Source organism: Cyprinus carpio, chromosome A25, assembly GCF_018340385.1.
Source record: "Cyprinus carpio isolate SPL01 chromosome A25, ASM1834038v1, whole genome shotgun sequence".
Taxonomy (NCBI): domain Eukaryota; kingdom Metazoa; phylum Chordata; class Actinopteri; order Cypriniformes; family Cyprinidae; genus Cyprinus; species Cyprinus carpio.
This window is the reverse complement of record NC_056596.1, coordinates 68,133-92,099: the sequence shown is the minus strand read 5'-3', so window position 1 is coordinate 92,099 and position 23,967 is coordinate 68,133. Positions and strand designations below refer to the sequence as shown.

The window sequence follows — 23,967 nt, the reverse complement described above, 5'->3', positions numbered from 1 at the left end:
CGGACAGCTGAAGTATACTTTGGGCTTTACAATACTTAATAAACATATGCAGTTTATTTAAATACAATTTTAACCAACTTATAAAGCCCTACTTAATATATTACACAATTGAGTCAGAAAACGAGATAAAATTGAAGAGTGGCATTTGATGAGAAAAGGAGGAGCGCAAACAGAACTCACCTTGTACGGGTCCAGATTGATGCCCTCAAAACTGATCCGGGTTTTGTATCCGACTGGGATAAGGACGGGATCTGGGTTCTCGAACCGCGGACAGCTCTTGTTCTAGAACACAGAGAAGATGGAGAACTCAGGAAAGCGGAGTCTGCTGAAGTCCACACTAATCTATGGCAATTTTCTGAGCCATTTTAAATTTACATCTGACATAAATTAATGAACATCTATTGAAACTGAAAAACTCATTAACTATGATGATGTGTATGAATAAAACAGTTTATTTACAGCTGAACTCTAATATATCTGCACTGACGTTGGCGACTGTGTCTAATTGCATAAAATCCATTTTTCCCATCCATTTTTTGTTTTTATTTTTTGCTGATTCAGCTAATGTGTTTTGCATTTAAACTTTCTGAGTAAAGTCATTTACTTTGTGTCCATTTCATCAGCCATGTGTGGCTGTTCCAGGAAGCAGCAAATATCAAACAGTGTGGAGGCCATTTCTGAAATTGCTGGCAATGGATATCGATAATGATTCAGCTGTGTGCTTCAAGAAATGGTTTTAAGAAAATAAATATAACATCTAGACCAGTTGGATCTGGTGCTTGAAGAGAAGAATCACATGAAACTAATCAAAGTGGCCCAAATCAATGGTGCTGATAGCAGACATACATCACAGAGACGTTTACTCAATGCATGCTTTTTCATACATGTCATTTTTAGCCCACTTCCTCATCTGCAACACTGCTAAAACACTCGCCGTTGAAGGTTAGAATAAAAGTCAGATGATGTTTTTATTTGCCACATACACATTCCTTGGTCTTAAAGAACAACAGTTCACACCCAAAAATGAAAAATTTGCTGAAAATTACACCACTCCATTTTTCATCTGAACAGATTTGGAGAAATTCAGCATTCCATCACTTGCTCACCAATGGATGCTCTGCAGTGAATGGGTGCCGTCAGAATGAGAGTCCAAACAGCTGATAAAGACATCACAAGTAATCCACACCACTCCAGTCCTTCAATTAATGTCTTGTGAGATATTAAGGAATATCTGTGTTTATAAGAAACAAATCCATCAAGGCATTTTCTGAACAAAATACGAGTCCATTATTTAGAACTGTTTAGGGTTGTTTTCACTTGTAAATGGTGCTTGATCTGAGCATATTTCTCTCCTGATTCAGATGAAATTATTTTTTTTCACTGAAGAAAGCAATATTATGGATTATTATGGAATCGTATTTTAGCTGAAAGCAACAATTTGAAGTTAAATATGTCTTAATTATGGGTTTGTTTCTCACAAACGCACAAGACATTAACTGATGGACTGGAGTGGTGTTGATTACTTCTGGATTACTGTGATGTTTTTATCAGCTGCATGGACTCTCATTCTCACGGCACCCATTCACTGCAAAGGATCCACTGGTGAGCAAGTGAGCAAGTGAATTTCTCCAAATCTGTTCAGATGAAGAAACAAACTCATCTACATCTTAGATACCCAATTTTTGGGTGAATCAATCCTTTAAAAGTTATCAAGTGCATTAATAAATTACTTTCCATTACAGATGACATCATTAGGACGACACTGGCAAGGAAAATAGCCAATAATTGTTTAAACATGTTTAAACAAATCAAGGCTAGTGAGGAGGTGCATTTTTGTGTTTCCTTTCAAAAATTCTGTTCAAGTAACTAATCCCACTTTTTTCAATAAATATTTTCTCTGTGACATACATCTGATTATGGAAGTAAAATGGTTGTGAACACCATTTCATGTTGATTTTTCGATTTTAATATGATGCTTCAAACACATTTTATGATGTTCTGGTGCCATATACTACCAGTAAAAAGTTAGGGGTTGGTATTATTTTTTAATATCTTTGAAGTCTCTTACACTCAAGCTGCATTTATTTGAACAAAAATACAGTTAAAACTGGAACATTATACATTATTATTTCAATAAAAAAACTACTTCCCCCCACTATAATAAAATAAAAAAAAATACCCCTGATATCAAAAATTAAAATCCCCCCTTTTTCATAATAATTATATGAATAAAAGAATGCACAACAGAAGAAGAGAACATTATAATGTAACATTATAAAATGCATCCATGCTGAATAAAAGTACTAACTACTTTACAAAACAAAAAACAAACAAAAAAAAAACTTTCTGACATTAAGTGAGGCGTTTAACTGCATTACTGATAAAAAGGAAGAAAATGGAGCATGTGAGCTCATTGGATTCTCTGTTCAGTACCTGTCTGTGTTTGATTATACTGGCGCCGGTTTCCGCATCGCTCAGATCCGTGCAGGTGTGCGCTGCAATGTTCCACTGACATCCCCAAGCGCTGCTTACACAGGAAGTGCATCTGCAGAGAAACACGCAAGCCATTAAAGCAGAGGTTCAAATCAGAGTTCTAGTTACATTTTTCATCAGTGTGTAAATGTTTGTAGTAAAAGCATATAGTCTCAGTGCACTTCAAATAATACTCATTCATCAGCAAAGTCCCAGAGCTCTTAAAAACACAAGGAGAAGGGGAAAAAAGAGATGAGAGATCGACTTTCATGTGTGATGAATGAATGAGAAACGAAAGCAATTTCCTGCTCTTTGAGGGAAAAAAAAGTCTCTATAGAATCAAATTCAATTCCAGCTTCAGTGATGCGTTTCAATTTATGAGTAAACCTCAACGTTACAGATGCTTGTATTCATTATACACACAGTGGTGTCAGCATAAAGCGGAGACACACACTCGCTGACAATAGCAGCCCAGACAGCAAACGTACGGTGTATTTTCTGCTTTCCGGACTGCCGCTGCACAGTTGTAGAACTTGTACTCACTGGACGCGAACCGCACGCTACCGTTCACAAAGATGTGAACTGGAACCGCAACGAAATCTACAAAAAAAAGATATACAGAGAGGGTCAGGAGAAGGTTAGCCAATCACAGCATCAAGTCTTAAAGATACAGTAGCAAAACAGGACAGTAAGAGATGTAAGAGATGTTATATGAACGTTATACAGTAAGTGGACATCAAGTAGTTAGAGGGATACTCCACCCCAAAATGAAAATTTTGTCATTAATCACTTACCCCCATGTCGTTCCAAACTCGTAAAAGCTCTGTTCGTCTTCGGAACACAATTTAAGATAATTTGTATGAAAACCAGGAGGCCTGTGACTGTCCCATAGACTGCCAAATAAATAACAGTGTCAAGGTCCATAAAAGGTATGAAAGTCATTGTCAGAATACTCCATCTGCCATCAGACGTGCAATCTGGGTTATATGAAGCAACGGGAACACTTTTTGTAAGTGAATTAAACAAAAATAATGGCTAACGATTCCTCTGTGTCTCTCCATATCACCGTATGCTGCGTATGCTCTTCTGTATCATCCACGCCACAAGGATGCGCTGTTTTCTGTCAAATCAAAGCTAAATACACGTAGAAACAGCGCATCCTTGTGGCGTGGATGACACAGAAGAGCATACGCAGCATACAGTGATATGGAGAGACACAGAGGAGACCGCTGACAAAGGAATTGTTGAATAAAGTCGTTATTTTTGTTTTCTTCGCTTACAAAAAGTGTTCCCGTTGCTTCATATAACACAGATTGCACGTCTGATGGTAGATGTAGTATTCTGACAGGACTTTCATAACTTTTCTGAACCTTGACACTGTTATTTACTTGGCAGTCTATGGGACAGTCACAGGCCTCCCGGTTTTCATCCAAAATATCTTAAAATTGTGTTCCGAAGAAGAACAAAGCTTTTACGGGCTTTGAACAACATGGGGGTAAGTGATTAATGACAAAATGTTCATTTTGGGGTGGAGTATCCCTTTAACAAAGCAAATTAAAGATAGAATTGGATTTGTCTGATTGTTAAACCAAATCAAGTGATTCAGTGGAAAGAATCAACTCAAAAGAACAATTTCTTCACAAATTAGACAAGTTTCAACTTAACAGCTAATGGAGGAGAAGATTAGTCAGATTGACGTCTTTTACGGTGATTTTTTTGTTGTTGCCCTTTTTGTAGCTTGGACAGATGTGGTCATGAACTGTTGAAAACCAGTGTGAAATTTCTCCTTTTGGGTGTCACAATAATAACAAAATATACATTTGAAATAGCATGTAAATCATAAAATAAATAAAATAATTAATAAAAACCAATTAAATATTAAAATACATTTTACTTTAATATAACAATTTTCTTGTATTTATAAATGACATTTTATAATAAAATAAAATACACTTTTTATTACATAACATTACTTAAAATACTACTTTAATTATTTAATTTAGACTATAGCTATAACTCCACATCATTCTGGACCATTTTAAGAACTGGACTGCTACATTATATGAATTCTAATAATATTAATAATAATAATAATAATTATTATTTAAAAAAATTAATAAAACATTTAAACAAAAATAATAAGATAAATATTACAATTTACTTATTATTAACAATACATTATTGCTTTCATTAATTTAAATTATAATAACATGTATTATTTATTATAAATGCAAATAATAATAGAACATATTTAATATTTAATAATTTATTTAATAATTAAATTAAATTTAAACTATTGCTTTAAATGCCACATAATTCTAGAACATAACTGGATTGCTACGTGTAGACAAACAATAAATAAAATAATAATAAAAATATATATTTAACAAATATTTATTAAATAATTTAATGAAAAATGAAATTCAAATGTAATTCAAAATAATAAATAATTCAGACATAAAATGAGAAGCTTTCAGGAACAGTCAGCCCTTCATCAGGGCTAGGGTACTTAGAAACAGTGCATTCAGTCAACATTTTAGAGAGTCTGACACACATATTACGTGTGCTGTGTTGTGAGTGACGTACCTTGGTGGGCAGGTGTCGGCGGTATAAGATGCTGCTCAGGTAAGCGGCAACTGATTCGGCCGTCCACCATCCTGGCGTTGCTCTGATAAGAGCCGAAGGTGCAGAGGATCCGGTCTGAATCTCGGAGGATCGGCAGTGATCGCACGTTTATCTCAACCTGAGGGACATTTTACAAACTATGAACTCACACACTTGTGATGATATGAGAGAAAGGAGCAAAACACTCCATAACTTCAATCAGAAATCTTTGAAACTACTACATATATACAGAGTACAAGGAGATGACTGGTTTGGGTTTGTTCCATGCAATTCAATGCAAAAATGATGGATTTATGATGATGTTTATCATGTTTAGGTGGAACCACCAGGCTATGGCTCCACCACAAGATTTCCAAACTTCGTCTGAATCATTGAGATTTCATAAGAATGTCCTTGAACAAATAACTTTTAAACATTTCTCTCCAGAAAACAGCTATAAGCATCCTCTAAATACACACATTCTGTAATCAGAGAACGTATTGCATTGAAGCGCAGAACACAACAGCAGCACCTTTACAACAGCATTCTAAACACGCCATCAGCGCCCATTGTGTTTTCACCGTCTGTTCACCAATATGGCCTCATTGTGTGGGAGTCGTGCTCAGCTTTTCTCATAATCAGCGCTGAGCAGTCTGGTTTAAAAATAAGACTCTGGTAATTGTGTCCGCGACACTCAGCCTGGTACCTGCTGGGACTTCAAGCAGCTGAGATTTGGCGGATGGAAAGAGACGATTTTCACACACTGTTGGTTTGGACTCCACAGCCAACCGTTCTTTTCCTCCGCGCGACTGCACTCCGATCTCCTGGTGCATCTACGCAATCAATAACGCATTAGAACATAACACTCCTCATGCAATTAAATACAACAATATTATAAAATACAAAATATCACTTATGTTCAGGGAAAACATGATGATTGTGTCTTTACATTGCAATTTTGCATTCTGTAAATAATAAACAATACAATAAAAATCATGCATTCAATTGGTTCAAATTTAAAATAATAATCTACATATAATAATAAAAAAATGTTATCAAAAATGCAAACAGTTTACATTTAAAATAGACACACAGTAATGCAAAAGTGTATGTAAATATATATAAGTAATGGTCAAAATGGTCAAAAATTTAAAAATGCATTAAAATATACAAATAAATAACTTCAAATATAAAATAATACATAAAAATTAAAATGTAATTCTAATTAAATAATATATATGTAGTATGTTATATATAAATACTATAAAAATATAACACAAAAATGTAAGAAAATAAAAAGTGTATTTAAATATAAAATAATAAATTAATAAAGCACTGTCAACAATTCAATTTACTTATATAAAGAAAAAAAATCTAAATAAGCATTAAAAATGAAAAAATAAAACTAAATAAGTATTATTTGTGTTCGTTTTATTTTTTTTTTTTAGCTTAAAAACATAAAAAATGTACAACATAGTATATACAACTAATATATAAATATAACACTATAAATTCAATCTTTCAAATATAATTCTAATTAAAGAATATTTATATAGTATTTAATATATTAATACTATATAAATATAATACACAATAAATTTAAGAAAATAAAAAGATTTGAATACACTTATAAATAAATAAAATATATTTAAATATATTATTTTGCACACACACACACACTTTAGTGGAAACAGAGGATGGTTTCAAACTTAATAAAACTTAGACATATGCACAATTTTAACTTGAAAACATATGGGTACCTTCCCTCCAGGACACACCAGCCACAGTACGGATCTCTCTGAGCGACGCAGGACTGGCAGTCTGACTTCAGATGGCAGGCCTGTACGGGCACCTTTGTGATCTGCACGACCACAAAATAATAACAAGATTCAAATAAAGTTGCACTCATTAGAGTGTATCTAAAGCATGCAATGCAAAAGCAGTCACAATTCAGTAGATTTTAAAAGGTCCCAAAGAGACAATTGTCAAAACCATACAAAGTAGTTTTTTGAAAAGTAAATAAGTTTATACTGAAATGAACTGATCTAAACGAAGCCTGAATGCTACTCAGTTCAAGCGGAATCAATTGCAGAAAATTACAGAGAAGACAAAAAAAAGCAAAGCATGAAGGATTTCAATACATCACCGCCTTGTAAACACTGCAATTACACCACTGTAAGGTCATAAGCTCAGCAAGACGTACACTATATTGATGCCTTTAAAAAATAATAATGTATATTTCAGCACCAGCAGGAGCCGTAACAATAAAAGCCGCTGGAATAGTCGCAATCATGCGTTTCCTGAGGTCGAGGAGGTGATAGTCACCATCTATTATAAATGACTCCAGCCCCGTACCTTTTTCTCTGTGGTGATGTACAAGTGCGCCTGGGTTTTGTCAAAGAAAAGGTTCTTATTTACATAGCCGCTGGTTTTGTAACCCGGACCGGGGTTGTACGCCTCTGGATGGCTTGACAAATGTACCTGGGTAGAGAAAGAACAATAGACACAGAGAAACCCGCAATTAAACAGTCGAGCACAGGACAGGACACATCTGTCATATTTACGGACCACACAAAGCCCCCTCAGCGTGTCCCACGCACCTGAGCCGCACCTGACAACGTGTCAACCCTCAACTAATAGCCTACAAGCCACATAATGACCATAAAACTGTGGCTCCGTTTGCAGGAAACTCACAGAAACCTCGATCTGGACTGTTTTTATCCATCTATCGCTCAATTTCATCTGTCTATCCTACAAATAATCAGCTCTAACAAAGCCTTTTTATTGGGACGTACGAATCGGACTCACGTGGAGCGAGAGGTTCATTATTTCTAATATATCGTCTAACGTGTTTAGTTGTGTCTCGCTTCGGTGACAGTAATATCTTTTTCTCTTTTATCCCTCTGTCAGAGATTCGCCACGTTCACCCTCCAATTCCCTCACCTGCCAAAGCCTAAACTCCAGCTTTGTGACGCGCATGCTAAATCAGGTGTGTGACACCAGGTAGCTAGCTGGTTGTAGCGGTTCACTAATTGGTTGTCTCAAATTTCTAGAGATGCTCGTTTCCTCAACATTTCCTTAACAAGGCCTCTCTTTCGCCGTCCTCCAACGGGCTGTCAATTTTTGGGTTATTTTTAAATTGAGGGAAAGTTAGTTAAAGGGTTACTTCACTCAAAAATGAGCGTTGTGTCATTTACTTATCTTCATGTTGTTTCAAACAAGTATGACTTTCTTTTTTGAAAAACTGAAAGGAGAAATTTTGAATACTGTGCTGGTCGTTCTTTTCCATGTAATAATAAATGAACCGATGTGCTTTCAAGCTTCAAAAAGACACTAAGTTGTCATAAAATTATAAATGTAGTATGACTTTTGCACTATGTTTGCATTCTGAAGTCATACCTTTGTGTAAAAAACAAAAAAAGTACTTTTCACTGATAATCAGTTGAACCCGAGAAGTGAATCAGTTTAATTCATTAATGAATCACTTAGAGTAGTTCTGTGAAGGGCATCAAGTGACTCACTGAAAAGCTCAGACTCAAAAGAATCATTCACTTTGCTAATATACTTCCAGGATGAACAAAGGAGAAGATTTCCACTCAATAATGACTTAAATATTGATCTCTTCCTCACAAAAATACTATTATATGACTCCAGAAGACTTGAGAATATAGTGCATACTGTAAGTCACATGGACAACTTTTATAACAGTTTTATGATGTTTTTTTGTAATCATTTTAAAGCTTGGCAACAGTTATTCTCATTCAATATCATTGTATTCAAAAGTATTAAAGTGCCCCCATTGCGCCATTTCGAATATTGCCTTTCATGCATTGTGTAATATTTGCATAATGCCCATCTATGCTCTACATTGGCCAGCCATGAACAACTTGACCTGCCCTCAAACACTGTAGCTTGTTCATGTGGTTAACATCATGTTGAGAAGATGCTGTGTCCTACGCTGTGAAAGTAAATTCGTTTTATTTTCACATCCGAAAGATGAGGCTGCAAAGAATCAGTGGTTAAAATTCACAGCAGTACAACCCCAATCTTTTTTGTGTTCTCATCATTTTACTGCCGACTGCTTCTCTAATCTCTGGGAGTTCAATGTGGGATTCACAAAACGCTCGCTCTTGAAAGATGAATCAGTACCCAGATTATTTGGACCAGCTGGATCCACTGAATCACAACCTGTAAGTATGATAAATAATAGATGTTTACATTTTCTATCGGGCACTCAAAAAAAGAAACTTTGGCAATGGGCATATCGTTTCCGACACACACTGTACACAGTAGACCAATTACAACAGACTAGGCCATCTGACCAATCAAAGTAGAGTAGGCTCATGAAAAGGAGGGGCTTAGAGAGACTGAATTTTAGAACTGCTTTGAATGAATCGTTTGAGAATTTTAAAAAAATTAGGTGATATGTAACGCATATTTTGACAAAAAAAAAACTTGACCTTTGACAAAAAAAAAAAAAAAAAAAAAAAACTTTGACCTTGCATGAATGTAATCCTATTGTAGGAGACTCCCAAAACAATATTAGGAATATTAAAAATGGCATAATATGGGCAAATTTACAGAGAAGAAAACTCATTCAGATTTGAAACAACACCAGGGTGAGCACATGGTACATGGACTATTCCAATAAACCAGTTGTTTACAGTTCACATATAAATGTCATTCTGTAGTGTTATTCTTATATAACTATGAATACATTCCCACTTATATTCCCACAAAGTGGTGCACCTCAACGCTATGGGCTATAGCACCTCTGGATGTGGGTTTGAGCACCATGTGAATGTAGTTTTTTTAATTTAACACAGCTTATCTCACCTTGATCACCTCTCCGGCATTGTGTCCCAGAAAAGCAACAGTGTGATCATTCTCGACAGCCACGGCCACTGCAGTCAGCAGGTTCTGCCTGATGAAGACCGGATTGGCCTTCAAGGCAAACTCCTGTCGACTGGCCAACGGAGATGGGAGAAAATCGGCTCCACACTTATACTGGTTCACAATGTCTTTCTGCAAGATAACAAAGAGTTGAGGGAATCAGACACTAACATAAATATGAAATCAAAATGTACTATTTACATGCTACTCGACTTTCAACAAAATATAATAACTTGCTCCAACTAATCTACATTTTTCCATGCATCTTCTTTCATTGCATCACAGAAGTTAAATGGGTTACAAAAGAGCACATTTTGTACGTCTCTACCCTTCGGGTGCTGTATGTTAAGCACATAGAAATCATTAATTCTTGCTGCAGTTTTCCCAAAACCCACTATTTTAACTATTGCAAGCAGCAATGAAATCTCTCAAAAATATAGAGTCTGTTTTCATGAACATTTAAAAAAAAGAAAGCATTTGTTTCAAAAGGCTTGATCAATAGATCAAATCAACTATTTATAAAAAAATAATAATTATATATATATATATACACACATATACACATATATATATATATATATATATAGTATAAAATTAAATGATTAGATATAACTATTTTTAAAATATTTTTTCATTAAACGAAAACATAAAATACAGGTAAGCAAGCATATTTTCTTATAAAATTTATATGTGACATTATCTAATAGAGATATGTACCTGTATGTGGGTAAAACCCTTTATTTCTGTGTAAATGACCATGTCAGTGCAGAAAAAAACTACTTCATACAATTATGGACATTTAAAACCTTTGGTAGAGGCTCATAATAAACAAATTGTTGGGTCCAGAAAATGCTAAGCATTGTCAGTTGTTAAACTAGCAAGAAATACATTTTACACTTTGTGTCATTGATCAATGTAATGAAAAGCTGCTACTTACACTGTGTTTGACACATGGATCATCTTTACTGGACGTGTAGGGACTCTCCACAACTAATCTGTCATCAATCTTGCCATTGTCCGTGTAGCAAGCAGTAACGATGGCCAAGAGTTTCTGGTTGATGTTTTTAAGGGGATACATACACAGAGCTGATTCGGTGGTCCCTTCCTCTGAGCTAGCGACCACAAACAAGACTTTATCCCACTCCCGGACATTCCCATACTCTCCGGATTCAGTAATGGCCTGTGCTAGCTCTTTCCCCGGTTCTGTCAAATACGCAGCCTGGACTTTGTTGTAGCGATTCTTCAGACCGCAACTAAGCTGAAGCTCCGTGTACGAATAATAGTGATTGTCGTTTTCGCAGAGGCGCGAAACGAAAGTAAAGTTCTTGTTGTCCGTTCCACCGAGAGTGCGTGAAAAGAGGAAGTAGACGAAGTTGTCATTTTTGAAGGCGAAGCGGAAGTCGTGCAGGTACTTGGGCACGAAGGGAACCGCCTGGACTGTAGACGCCTCGATGATGCTCTCGAACACGACCCAGTCGCGGTAGTTCTGCACGATTCTGGTGCTGATGAGTTTTGAGCTGTCCATGCTTCCATAGCCCTTCCCAACTAAAAAGACACTGAACGGTTTATCATCAATTTCAAGGGTGGCCATGACTCCTACCACGGAAACGTGCTCTTCAGTGCTGGTGGCGTAGGTCCGCTCCCCTTTGCTGTCGCTGTAGTATATCTGCTCTTTGACATTGGTGAGGTTGAGCAGAGAGCAGATTCCTCGGTACAAACTCCCACAGACTATCAGTGACCCATTAGCCGAATGAACCAGCAAGAGTTTATTGGTGTTGTTGGTGTCTTTCAGGTCCTGGCAAGTAGACACTGGAGGGGTGCAACCCCTCGCATCTTTCTTGGGCCCTGTTTCAGCTCTGGCCTCAAGGTGCAATGAAGAGTTCAACTGATAAATGGCATTGACAGCACCCAGGTAAACACGACCGGTCTGTGGGTCCTTTGCCACGTTATTGATGGGTGTGTCCGTGGAAAACTCCAGTCTGGGGTCTTCAGAGAACGCAGTGGTTACTTGTAGCACCAGTAAGAACACTGGTAACCAGGTGGCCATTGCTGGAAAAAGAAAGAGTTTGAATTAGGACAAATAATAAAATGCAAAGTTCAGTTATCAGGAAAATATAAAAGTGAGGTTAATTAGTAGTGCTTGCTAATTGCATCACTATTACTATTGCTCATATGCATTAGACACACAGGACACCGCAAAACTCACTAGAACATTGTAGCAACCACCTAGAACACCCTAGAAACCACCCAAAAACATAAACACCTACTAAAACATCCCGGCTACACCCGAGGAACATCCTAGCAACCCCCAGAAACACCATAGAAACAGCTACTCAAAACATCATAGAAACCCCTTTGAACATTTTTTTTGTTTTTGAACAAAATATCACAGAAATCCAATGAAACATTCTAGCAACACCCTAGAAACCACCCAGAGCATCATAGAAACTCCCTAGAACACCCTAGCAACCAGCCAGAACACATTGGCACAATTCCTCGAACAATCGCAAAACAACACAGAAATCTAATAAAACATTCGAGCAACACTCTAACAACCTCCAGAAAATAGAAACTCACTAAACCCCCTAGCAAACATTCAAAACAACATGTAAATCTACTAGAACATCATAGAAAAACCCTAACAACCCATAACATCAGATAAACTCACTAGAACACCACAGCAACCATCAAAACACAATAAAAAAACAACTACCACACAAAACAGCATAAAAACTCCCTAGAACAGCCTTGAATCCATCTAGAATGTAATTAAACTCCATATAACCCACTAGCAACCACTCAAAACCCGCTAGAACATCATAGCAACCACATAGAACACCATAGCAACACATAAGAAACCACTCAGGACATCATAGAAACTCCCTAGAACCCCCTAGTAATAACCCAAAACAGTTTAGAAACCCACTCAAACATCCTAGCAACCACCTACAACACCCTAGCAACACATTAGAACACCCCCCCCCCCCGCCCCCCCAAAAAAACACCCACTAAAACATCCTAGCAACACCAGATCAACATCTTAACAATCCCTGGAAACTGCTTAGAACGACCACTCAGAACATAACAGAAACTCCCTGAAGAATCCCAGCAACCACCTAGAACATCCTAGCAACCAGCAAGGTAGCCATTGCTGTAAAAAGAACGGTGAAGAGTGTCCACAAAGTGAACAAACAAACACGACGCTCAATCTCTCTGCCCATTCATGACTTCGGAGAAACATTCTTTAAATTAAAAAGCCTGACGAGGCTCAAACCTGGGTGGCTGTTTTATGACGTTAACCTGCCATTCCCTGGAGTTCCATCGACGCATCGAAATGATAACGCACTCACCCTGAGGGTTGAGTTAATTTCAGCTCTCAGATTCATTTACATAAAACCCTTGCCCTTCTATCGGCAATTTTCATCTTTTTTCACCTTCTCCCTACCAATAACCAAACTCATTAAAAACAAAATCAATTCACTCACGTAAATGTAGCTGCCCTTTTTAGTTCATACCCTCAAACATTTCTTTTTAATTTGGAATGATGGCTTAAATTGGTTTACGCCGTTCGTCCTCTTTTCGGGAAGTGGTTTGTTATTCTTTTACTTGGTCGTGAGGACGTTTTTGCTCTCGTCTGATGTGTTGCAGCATTTTAGGTTGAAATCAGGTGTAGATGGGTGCTATAGTTGCAAAAGTGTGACCAATCATCCAATGAGATCTCTGCAGTTTCTCCTAGATAGTAAAGAGAATTCTTAATGTGATTAAAAGTGTAACTGACACTGTAGAGAAGAAACAACACAAATGAGATCTTTTGTAATGCCTCAATTGTTTCTCCTAAACAACAAAGAGGAAATTTAGACTTTTGCTTGTGTCCCAAAGTTTCCTTGTGGGGAAAAAAATAAAAAAATAACAAATGAGGTCTCTGTATCATCTCAGTTGTTTTCTCCTAAACAGCAATGAGTTCAAATGAAGACCAATTTGAGTCTTCTGAGTAAAATTGAGACTTTTGCTTCTGTCTGAAGTGTGACTGATCGCAGACTGAATTGAGAGCAAATTGAGACTTTTGCTTCTGTCTGAAGTGTGACTGATCCTGAGAAAGAAAAAAAAAAAATCACAAATATCTCCAATCTCTCAACTGATTCTCATTGAAAGTAACGCTAATAAATGGATAGATACTCAAGATTTTTCTTGTGTCTACAAGTGTGACTGATCTGTAGTAGAGAAAATTCCCAAAGAGACTAAACGGAGAGCAAACAGACTTTTTCTTGTTCTGAAACCATGAATGATTCTCTTTGTAAAGACAAACCACCAATGAGATCTCTATAATATCTTAATTGTTTCTCAACAATTGACAAATAAAGACCTTTTATTGTGTCTGAAAGTATGACTGACCCTGTAAATAAGAAACATCAAGTGTGACTGAACCTATAGGAGAGAAAAAATAAATCACCAACAAGACTTAATAGAGTGCAAATGGAGACTTTTCCTTATATCTTCTGCTTCTCGGACTATAGCTCCTCTAAAACTTTAGAAGAAATCTCAACAATTTCTCCATACTTATCAAAGTCAGTTTTGATAAAAACTCGAACATTTCTCATCAAAGTCTCCCAAAGCCAAATGATCTGAGCTGTAATCCACATCTTCTCTATCTACTCTTTCTGTATGTCCACTTGTGGAATCTGATGAGAAACATCTAAGATGAAGTTGATACTTCAATGTATCATTTGTGCCTATTATTTTTGGAGAAACATCTCATGCAAAGTTGATGCTCCAATAACTTGAGTTAAGAATCACCAATCTGTGAGCAATCACATTTTCCTCAGAGATTTACTTTGGGATTGGGTTTAGAAGCACAAAGACCATCTCAATGCATCTGCCTGCAGGTGCTTGAAAGGAATCATATAATATTTAACCTCTAATTTAGGAAGACAAATGACAGCATTTACTGACAGCGCTAGACCTGAAAGAACATTTCAGCAGCTCTAACTCAATACTGAGCTCACAAAGGAAATGGGACGTGGACATATAGATCAGTGACAGAGACTTCACTTAAGAATCACACATATATCTTCAGGGATCCAATTACCCTGACATGTGTGTTCGTAATGCAGGACAGAAGGTCAAGACACACTGGTCTGTGTCCATTAATTCTGTTATTGCAGTCAGTGTGGACAGCAGCCTTGGAGAAAACTTAGCCGTCTGTCTCAATTAAGGCAAATGACAAAGCCCAGGATTCAAATGCTAATTTGTCGGGACGCTGAGTTTCGTGGTTAAGTTAGTATAAAGGTGAGGTTAATTAGTAAATCTTGCTAGAACAAATAATTTTACTATTGTTCATACTTACGCTGTGTTTTAGAGACATGAATGATACCTCAAACCTCATGTGGTTTGTCGAGAAAAGGTGCGCTGTTACATTTATAAGCAATCAGACATATAATTTGCACCTGATGGATGACAAAACAGGTTAAAAAAAGTATACAGACTAGCATTGAATCAGCACTGAATCCATTAAATCCCCTAGCATCCCCCCAGAACACATTAGAAAACCCTAGAAACCCCTTAGAATACCATAGCAACCACTCAGAATACTCTAGAAACCCCTTAATATACTCTAGCAACCACCCAGATCACCTACCTTGGAAACCCCCTTGAATACCCTATCAACACCCTAAAAATCACACAGAACATCATAGCAACTCCCCAGAACACCCTGGAAACCCATTTAAACAACCTAGAAACCACCAATATCATCTTGAAACCCCCTATAACACCCTACAGTAGAAATCACCCAGAATGCATTGGTAACCTCCTAACAACCCTGGGAACCGCCTAGGACAGCAAACAGAACATCATAGCAACCACCACAAACACAATGGAAACCCATTCAAAAAACACTAGCAACCTTCATATTGTCATAAAAACCCACTAGAACATTCTAGCAACATCCTTGAAATTCCATAGAACTTCCTTTCAATACCTTAGTAATGACCCAGTTCACCCTTGCAACCGTCTGGAAACTCCCTAGAACACCCATGATACTATATAGAACTGCCTAGCAACCCCCTAGCAACCACCTACTGTAGAACACCCCAGGAATCACCTAAAACAGTCTACTAACAGCCCAGAGCAATCTAAACATGTCCTAGACCTAGAACACCATAGGGACCACACAGAACACCCTGAAAATAGCTTAGAACACCCACCTTAGCAACCACCCAGATCACCCTAGCAACCACTCAGAGAACCCTGGATACATTTACATTCACTACAATGAAAACGTAAAAATACAGTTGAAAATATCACATAGTATAGGAAAACAACATTGTTTAAAAAATACTATGGAAGTCAATGGCTACCGTCAACTGTTTGGCTCCCAACATTCCTGAAAATATCTACTTTTGTGTTCAACAGAAGAAACAAACTCTGACAAGTTTGGAATAAGTGGAGGGTGAGTAAATTATGACAATTTTAATTTTAATTTTTGGGTGAACTACCTCTTTAAATTTGTTCACTGATGAAATCTTACTGAGTGTGTTTACATGCATAATCTTGCATCCTTAATGACCTAACATCTAAGGTCAAGTGCATACATTATACTTTTATAAAGTACATATACATAGAAATACATGATTGAACATTATCACATGACACAACATGTATTCCCCCTACTGAAGTGCACTCCAAACGAACAGCTGATATCTGGGGCAGAGCTGTTTCTGGGCTGAAGGGCAAAAAAATAGAAGGCTTCAACGAACCTCCATGCTCCCTTGTTTAAGCACGATGAAAGACAAAAACCTTTTTATTAAAACATGCAAAGGGTAAACTTTTCCCTGACACAAACTTCTTCGAGAGACAGAGTCTTTAAACTCTGATTAGGCCGACCGAATTCCTGCCTGTTCTCTCTCATTGTACGACATGTAGCTTCAAAGATTCATTCGCTTATGCATGCAAATCGCTCGCATCCAACCCCAAAAACTGTCTGTTGCCATACAAATTCCCTCAGATGTGTGGTTATAGGTCATCGTGTGTGGATCCAGTCTCCTGTCTCCGTGTGCCGGCTCTTTCATCCATCACACGCTCCGCTAATCCGGCTGCTAATCCTGAAATTTGCGCAGGATCAAAGTGCCGAGGCTCGACATCACGCAATACCGGCGCAGCAGGGCTCAACACCATCTGGCTAAGAGCCGCTGTGGCCCAGTCCATCAGGACCCGCAGCCATATCAGAGATACATCGAGGGCCGATGGATAACAAACTCCTAATTTACCTGAGGATAGATACTGAATTAGCCGAGGGCAAACGTGGTTTCGAAACGTGTCTGATAAATAATAACCAAACTAGTAATGCGCTAATGAAGCAAAAACATCTGGAGGAATCCGAGTGGAGAGCCAGGAGTGTTAAATTATAACTGTACTGAAGAACATAAGGGTTTACCTCCAGGAGAGAGACAGAGAGAGAGAAAAGAAGACTCATTAACGTAGGTTTATTATTGCCTGAGAGAGATAATCCTGTTTTCTCCTCAGTCAGGCGAAGGAACAAAACACCTTACAAAACAGCCGTCTGTGGGAAAAAAAAATGGCCTTGTTAGATCTCGCAGGCTTTCAGATTCGTCGTGTGCCACTTCAAGGGAAGTCCACATGTGCCTTTCACCTGGGCCTCTGAAGATTACAGCATGTAGTCAGGTTCAAGCTTTCAAGAGCACAAAAAGCCACGTCTCAAGCAGAACGTTTCTGTAATGACTGCAAAAATATATGGAAATAATAGTCAGTTCTGAAAGATTGAAAGAGAGAAAATATACAGTATATATAAATGCATGCTAATGCTAGTCAGGGTCAGGTGTTTAGGGGTTTGCACAGAACTTTGTTGTTCATTAAAGATGGCTAAATTTTAAGTTGTAGACTTGCAGGTAGTGTACATTAATCAAAATGCTGAATAAAGACAAAATAATAGAATTTTCCTCGCCTAAAATAAAAAAAAAAAAAACAAAAAAAAAAATAATATAAAATAAATATCGTCTGAATAAACGCAAAAGACCCCAATAATAATAATAATATTAATAAAAGAAAAAATTATAATAATGAAATAATAACAATTTCCACACAAAAAAATTTCCTAATTAATAATTATATAATAGGAAATTCCCAGTCTACAAAAAGCCTGTAAAAGCCCCTATAATCGAATGAATAATAATAATAATTTAATTTGAATTTAAGAATTTTAAATTAATAATAAAAGATAAATAAAGATGAATAAAGGCAAAGGCTAAATAAATAAATAAATAAATAAATAAAACAAGTGATATGTGATAATGATAATATAATGGATAAAAAAAAATTATATATATATATATATATATATATATATATATATATATATATATATTATATATAAAATAATAATTTATATATATATATACACACACATACACACACACACACACACATTGGTAACTAAAAAAAGAGAGAAAATACATATAAATGCTTACGCTAGTCAGGGTCAGGTATTTATAATTTAGAATGAGGGAATGTTTTAATTTTAGCACTGGATAGTATAAAACAATAAATAATGTGTAAATAATTTTTGACTCATATTTCTACAGAAAGTGTGTTGTCAGTACACAAGCGTTTAGATGTCAGCCTCAAAGCCAACAGACAAGATTTCATGGAGTTTTAAAAAAAGAAAGAGAAAATGATTTCTACACTTCTTTTCAAGAGAGAATGAAGACCACAATAAATAAACGAAACCACAGGGCTGAATTTGGTCAGCAGGGAGTCTGCGGCTCCTGTGAGCCCAACACCTCTGAAAGTCCCTGTCACAGACTCCATTGAATTTCCATATGAGTGATTATCCCGACCGCCTCTTCATTTATTTTCATTTGATGGAGCGCAAAGCGGTTGGCCATGGCGACCGGGCCGGCGGTAAGAGCCATTAACAAACAGGCCGGAGGACTAGAGCGTGGCAGGAGAGCGCCTCTGCGGTGTGTGCGCCGTGCCCATCCTCGTTTGGCCTCATCTGAGCGTTTATTGCTCCACTCAGTGCCACCGCCAGATGTGTTCCCTCACAAACACACATCTGTCTGCATGTTGGGACTGGATCCAGCACTTACTGGTCCTCTTTGCACCTTCTGGCTGAGCCGGATCTCCGCTGGGAACGCAGGGAGTGTGTGGACGGGGGACACAGCTGGCCCAGGCCAAACAAGATTAAATATGAAACGGTGGACAGAAATTCTCCGCCAATCCCATTTGATTAACCGTCCATCCTTTCCTCTGTGCCTTTCTCTCTCTAGCACCGATTTCTCATTTTTTTTCCCCTTATTTTCCAGTCACACACTCGGAACTAGAATAAAAAAGCTGAAGATGATGTAGCATTAATCTAAAAGGCGGTGGAGCCGTTGAAATAACAAAAAACTATGGCATTTTTGCCAGTTTGGAAAGGGGATAATGCTAAGATGATGTGAAATTCTGTCTAAATAAAAACTTAAGTAGTTTGGTCATTGCTAAATATGAATAAATAAAATAAAATGAAATAAAAAAATTACATAAATACATACATACGTAACAATAATACATTTCCAAATAAAAGAAAAAAAAAAGCTGAAGAATAACATTAATAATAAAATTATGTTGAAATAACAAAAACTATGGCCATTTCCCAGTTTACAAAAGGTAATAAAAATAATAAATAAAATAAAAGTAATCATTTCTTAATAAAAAATGTACAAATAAAATCAATGAAAATATGAAACAATAGTACTTTCCCAGTATATATGAAGAGTTGCAAAAGCCTCTAAATGCCATCTGAAATTTTCATCTAAAATGAGCATTTTTATCAGGCTCCTAAGATTATGTTCATTTATTTCACACTAAAATCACATAAAAAAACACATATATATCCACAAAAAAAAAAAAAAAAAAAACAAAAATAATAGGAGCCTGATAAAAATGCTAATAAAAATAATCACAATAATAATGAAATAACAAAAAAAAACAAAAACAAAAAAGAAAAAATGAATAAAAAAGGTAACAATAAAAATATGAAATAATAGTAATTACAAGTCTGAAAAAGGTAATCAAAAAGTGTGTTTGTGTGTGTGTGTGAATACATACATTACTTTGTAAAAGACATAAAGAGTAACACATTACCGCAGGTGTCTGAATTTTAACTGAGTGTATTGTGAGAATACCCAAAATAAAAGTGAAAGTTCAACAGCACTTTATAAAACATGCAATGATGAGGTCAATGTGGCATACACTACTACTGTCTGAAACAATTACTGTTGTATACTGTTACATAACAATTGCATATTGTAGGCACAGTATGCAGGACTTTCCATTCCAAATATAGCAGCAGGAGAGAGAAAGGAGGAGGGAGAGCTTTTGCTTGGTTTGTGAAATCAGGGTCAAAGGTCAGAGACGAGTAGTGACTGAGCTCTAGATGTGTGTGTGTGTTTGTAGACTCTTCCAAACGTCAGATCGTGTCTGTAACACCTGTGCGCTTTGAACCACCATCAGCATCTTCAGGCGCAATGTCAACACGACGAGAGAAAAATAAATCGAATTCTCCTCCCACTGGCTGCTAAATAAATAAAGCCAATAAAAGCTTTGCAGGTCACTGACAGTGATGCACACAGCTGCTCTGCTGGGACACGAGGACCACGAGTGTGTCTGCGTTTAGAACTACTACACTCCATAATAACATAGCAAACATTCATAGATTTTACCAGGGATTTTTCACTTTGCTTTTAAAATCAGATTCATAATAGTAAGAATAATAATCACAGCAGGGGGATTTGTTCTTGTATGCTGAGAACACTGCAAAACATGATATTTTTTTAATCAGGATCTATGTCTTTTCCACTAGAAATATTCTGCTTTTGGAGTCTACGACAGCACAAAACACTCCCGAGCTGTCAGTCAAGGAGCCGCTGGGTAACTGCAATACAAACACAATTATCAGGCTGTGATGGTTCTGCATTACAGAGCCACCCCAACTCAGCAAATCCCCCCGGTCTCTACACACTAATGAGAGCCTTTAACCAGCACTAAAACACACACACACACACACACACACACACACACACACACACACACACACACACACACAAAACACACACACACACACACACACACACACACACAACACGCACGCACACACACCCACACACGCACACACACACACACACACACACACACACACACACAAACACACACACACACACACACAAAAACACACAACACGCACACACACACACACACACAAACACACACACACACACACACAAAAACATACACAAAAAAGAGCCCATAACCACACACACAAACACAAAAAAACACAAAAACACATAAACAAATGCATGCAAATAAAGAGTCGTGCTCACGAGCGGCCGGGAAACACGTGGCAGTTTGGAGAGAGTCAGCGCGTCAAGAGCAGCGGTTGATTAGCTCCGTGGAGACAGGCCTGACCTTTCCTTAAGATCAACACACACACGTCTGCGCTTTCACCACATCCTTCTCCACCAAATGTCACCGCTGTAAATGAGCGGAGACACCCGCCAGTCCACTCACCCGCCGTCCGGTCTCCTTTCTGTCCCTTCAGCACTTCTGAAAGTCTCCGGCCGAACAGCACAAACTCCAACAAAAGAGCCTCTACACAAAGAGGTCAGAAATAACGCTGCACGCTTCTCTCTTATGATAAGGTGATTCTCGCAGTGTTTTTGCACAGGCCAGCAATTCTCGCACATGTTTATCTTTCACACACCTGGTTGGGTCCAGCGCAGGTGTCATAAGGACAGTGGCTACCGGTCACGCCTGACCCCTCTTGTCATCCTGTGGTCACTGGCTCTAAAAATAGCTCTTCTGCAGCGCAATAAGAAACCAGCGTCACGCGCATCCTAACGGACTGACATCTGATCCTTAATTATATTTCTCTCTTGCTTTGGTGCTGGTGGGACTCATATCGCATTAGTTATGCTTTAACGACTATCCTCCCTCTCTCTGTCCATCTATCTATTGATCTAGTGTGCGATAGCAGTGACTGACGCACAGACGTGTCGGATAATTAGGTTCTGAAATCAGGGAAATGATCAGGGAGCTGTCAATCACAGCAGCCAGCCGGCGGGCGGTCAGGAACGAGGCTAGCGTGGGCCATCCTCCATTCAGAGAGGCAGCAATTCAGCATTCAGTAATGCTTTTAAACGGCTGATATTTTACACCAGATGTTCCTGATTTGCCAAGAATAAATCTTGTCAGCCACTTTCATGATCTGATTTTAACTCCAACTCTCAAACTCTTCCATTCTTGCAAGATAAATGAAATACCGTCTCAGTTTCACACAATAATGTTATCATTTATCAAAACAAGCAAGGATTCTTTTTACATTACAGACTCGAGAATGAAATTAACAGTGCATATCTGTAAAAACAAGAGAATTATTAGTTATTAGATTGTTTATGCTTTTTATTTCTCGTTAGATCAATATTCCCATTATAATAAATTAAGTCGTCAACACTGCACACTTGGTATTTAGTTGCTTCTGGTTACCTTGCCAACCTCTTTTCTTTCAAATATTATTTTTGAAAATATCATTCAAATATATTTATACCATGGTCAGTCTGAATAATCAATTCTGATTGGCTGGCAGGTATGCATTAAAATTTTTTTAATGCACAGGTAGTTCCAAGTCAGTTAAAGAGCGAGAGAGAGAGAGAGAGAGAGAGAGAGAGAGAGAGAGAGATCAGAGGTCACACTGCGCACACACAGAAGCATTCAGAAGTACATAAACTTGTTGTCAACTTAGATACTGTATCGCTGCATTATATTCCTCAGCAACGAGGAGGTAAACTCACTGTTTAAGTAAAACTAACAACTTCATTGTTTGTAGATTGATTGATCAATCAACCAATAATTAATTCAAATAAATATGATCTTACCGCACAATTTCAGCTCTGTGTCTGACTTGAAGTGGGCAGAATAATAAAGCTTTAATAGAGCCATAACTGATGAAAATAACCATAATTTTTACCCTTCCAGACAAATATTGCACTGCAAACATCATAAACAGCTTTAAGTGAAAGTGACGTTACATACAGCCAAGTATGGTGACCCATACTCAGAATTCGTGCTCTGCATTTAACCCATCCAAAGTGCACACACACACACACACACACACACAAACACACACACACACACACACACACCGTGAACACACACCCGGAGCAGTGGGCAGCCATTTATGCTGCAGCGCCCGGGGAGCAGTTGGGGGTTCGGTGCCTTGCTCAAGAGCACCTCAGTCGTGGTATTGATGGCCTGAGACTCGAACCCACAACCTTAGGGTTAGGAGTCAAACGCTCTAACCACTAGGCCAAGACTTCCCCCTAAACTATTTAATACTGGCAAATCACTACGGTATAAGCGGGATAATGCATGGCTAGCTATGCATTAAACAATTTTAATGCACGGTTTGGAGGCTAAGAACCACCCGACGTGAAGTTTACAGTCAGGGATTTGTTGTGTCAATCCACTCTAGACAGAATCTGCGATTATAATGGATTCTGCTGTCTATAGTCGCGTTGTGCCTCTCAAGTCCGGTGTAAACACATCAGGGTAAAATTAGCAAAGAGCTCCAGTGAAACACAATGTTTGTTTGTTTGCTTTGCTTTGCTACTGATTCATTTTTAAACAAGATAGTATGCAGGCTTTTCAGAGATGATGCAGCGCTGAGTCTGACCAGAGTGGATATAACAGTATTGCATTTTGTGTTCCAGACCGTTTGATGTATACCCTGCCTATAAAAACAGAATGTTCTGCAGAGAGGCTCAAAAATAGGATATAAAACAGCCTATTACTGTTAAATTATGTTTTTTTTTTATGTAAAAATCACAATAATATTATGAGTGAACCTCAGAGAACATTATAAAATGATTAAAAAATGCAGTTCATGACCCCTTTAAATAATTCAGTAAATATTCAGTTAAGATTGTTAGAGAGTTAAGAGAGTTGGAC

General features: G+C 37.5%; 1 pseudogene; it reads right to left on the bottom strand.

The window, feature by feature from the left end:
- LOC109075542 overlaps positions 1 to 23,967 on the bottom strand; it is an 80,524-nt pseudogene that overhangs the window by 25,792 nt on the left and 30,765 nt on the right.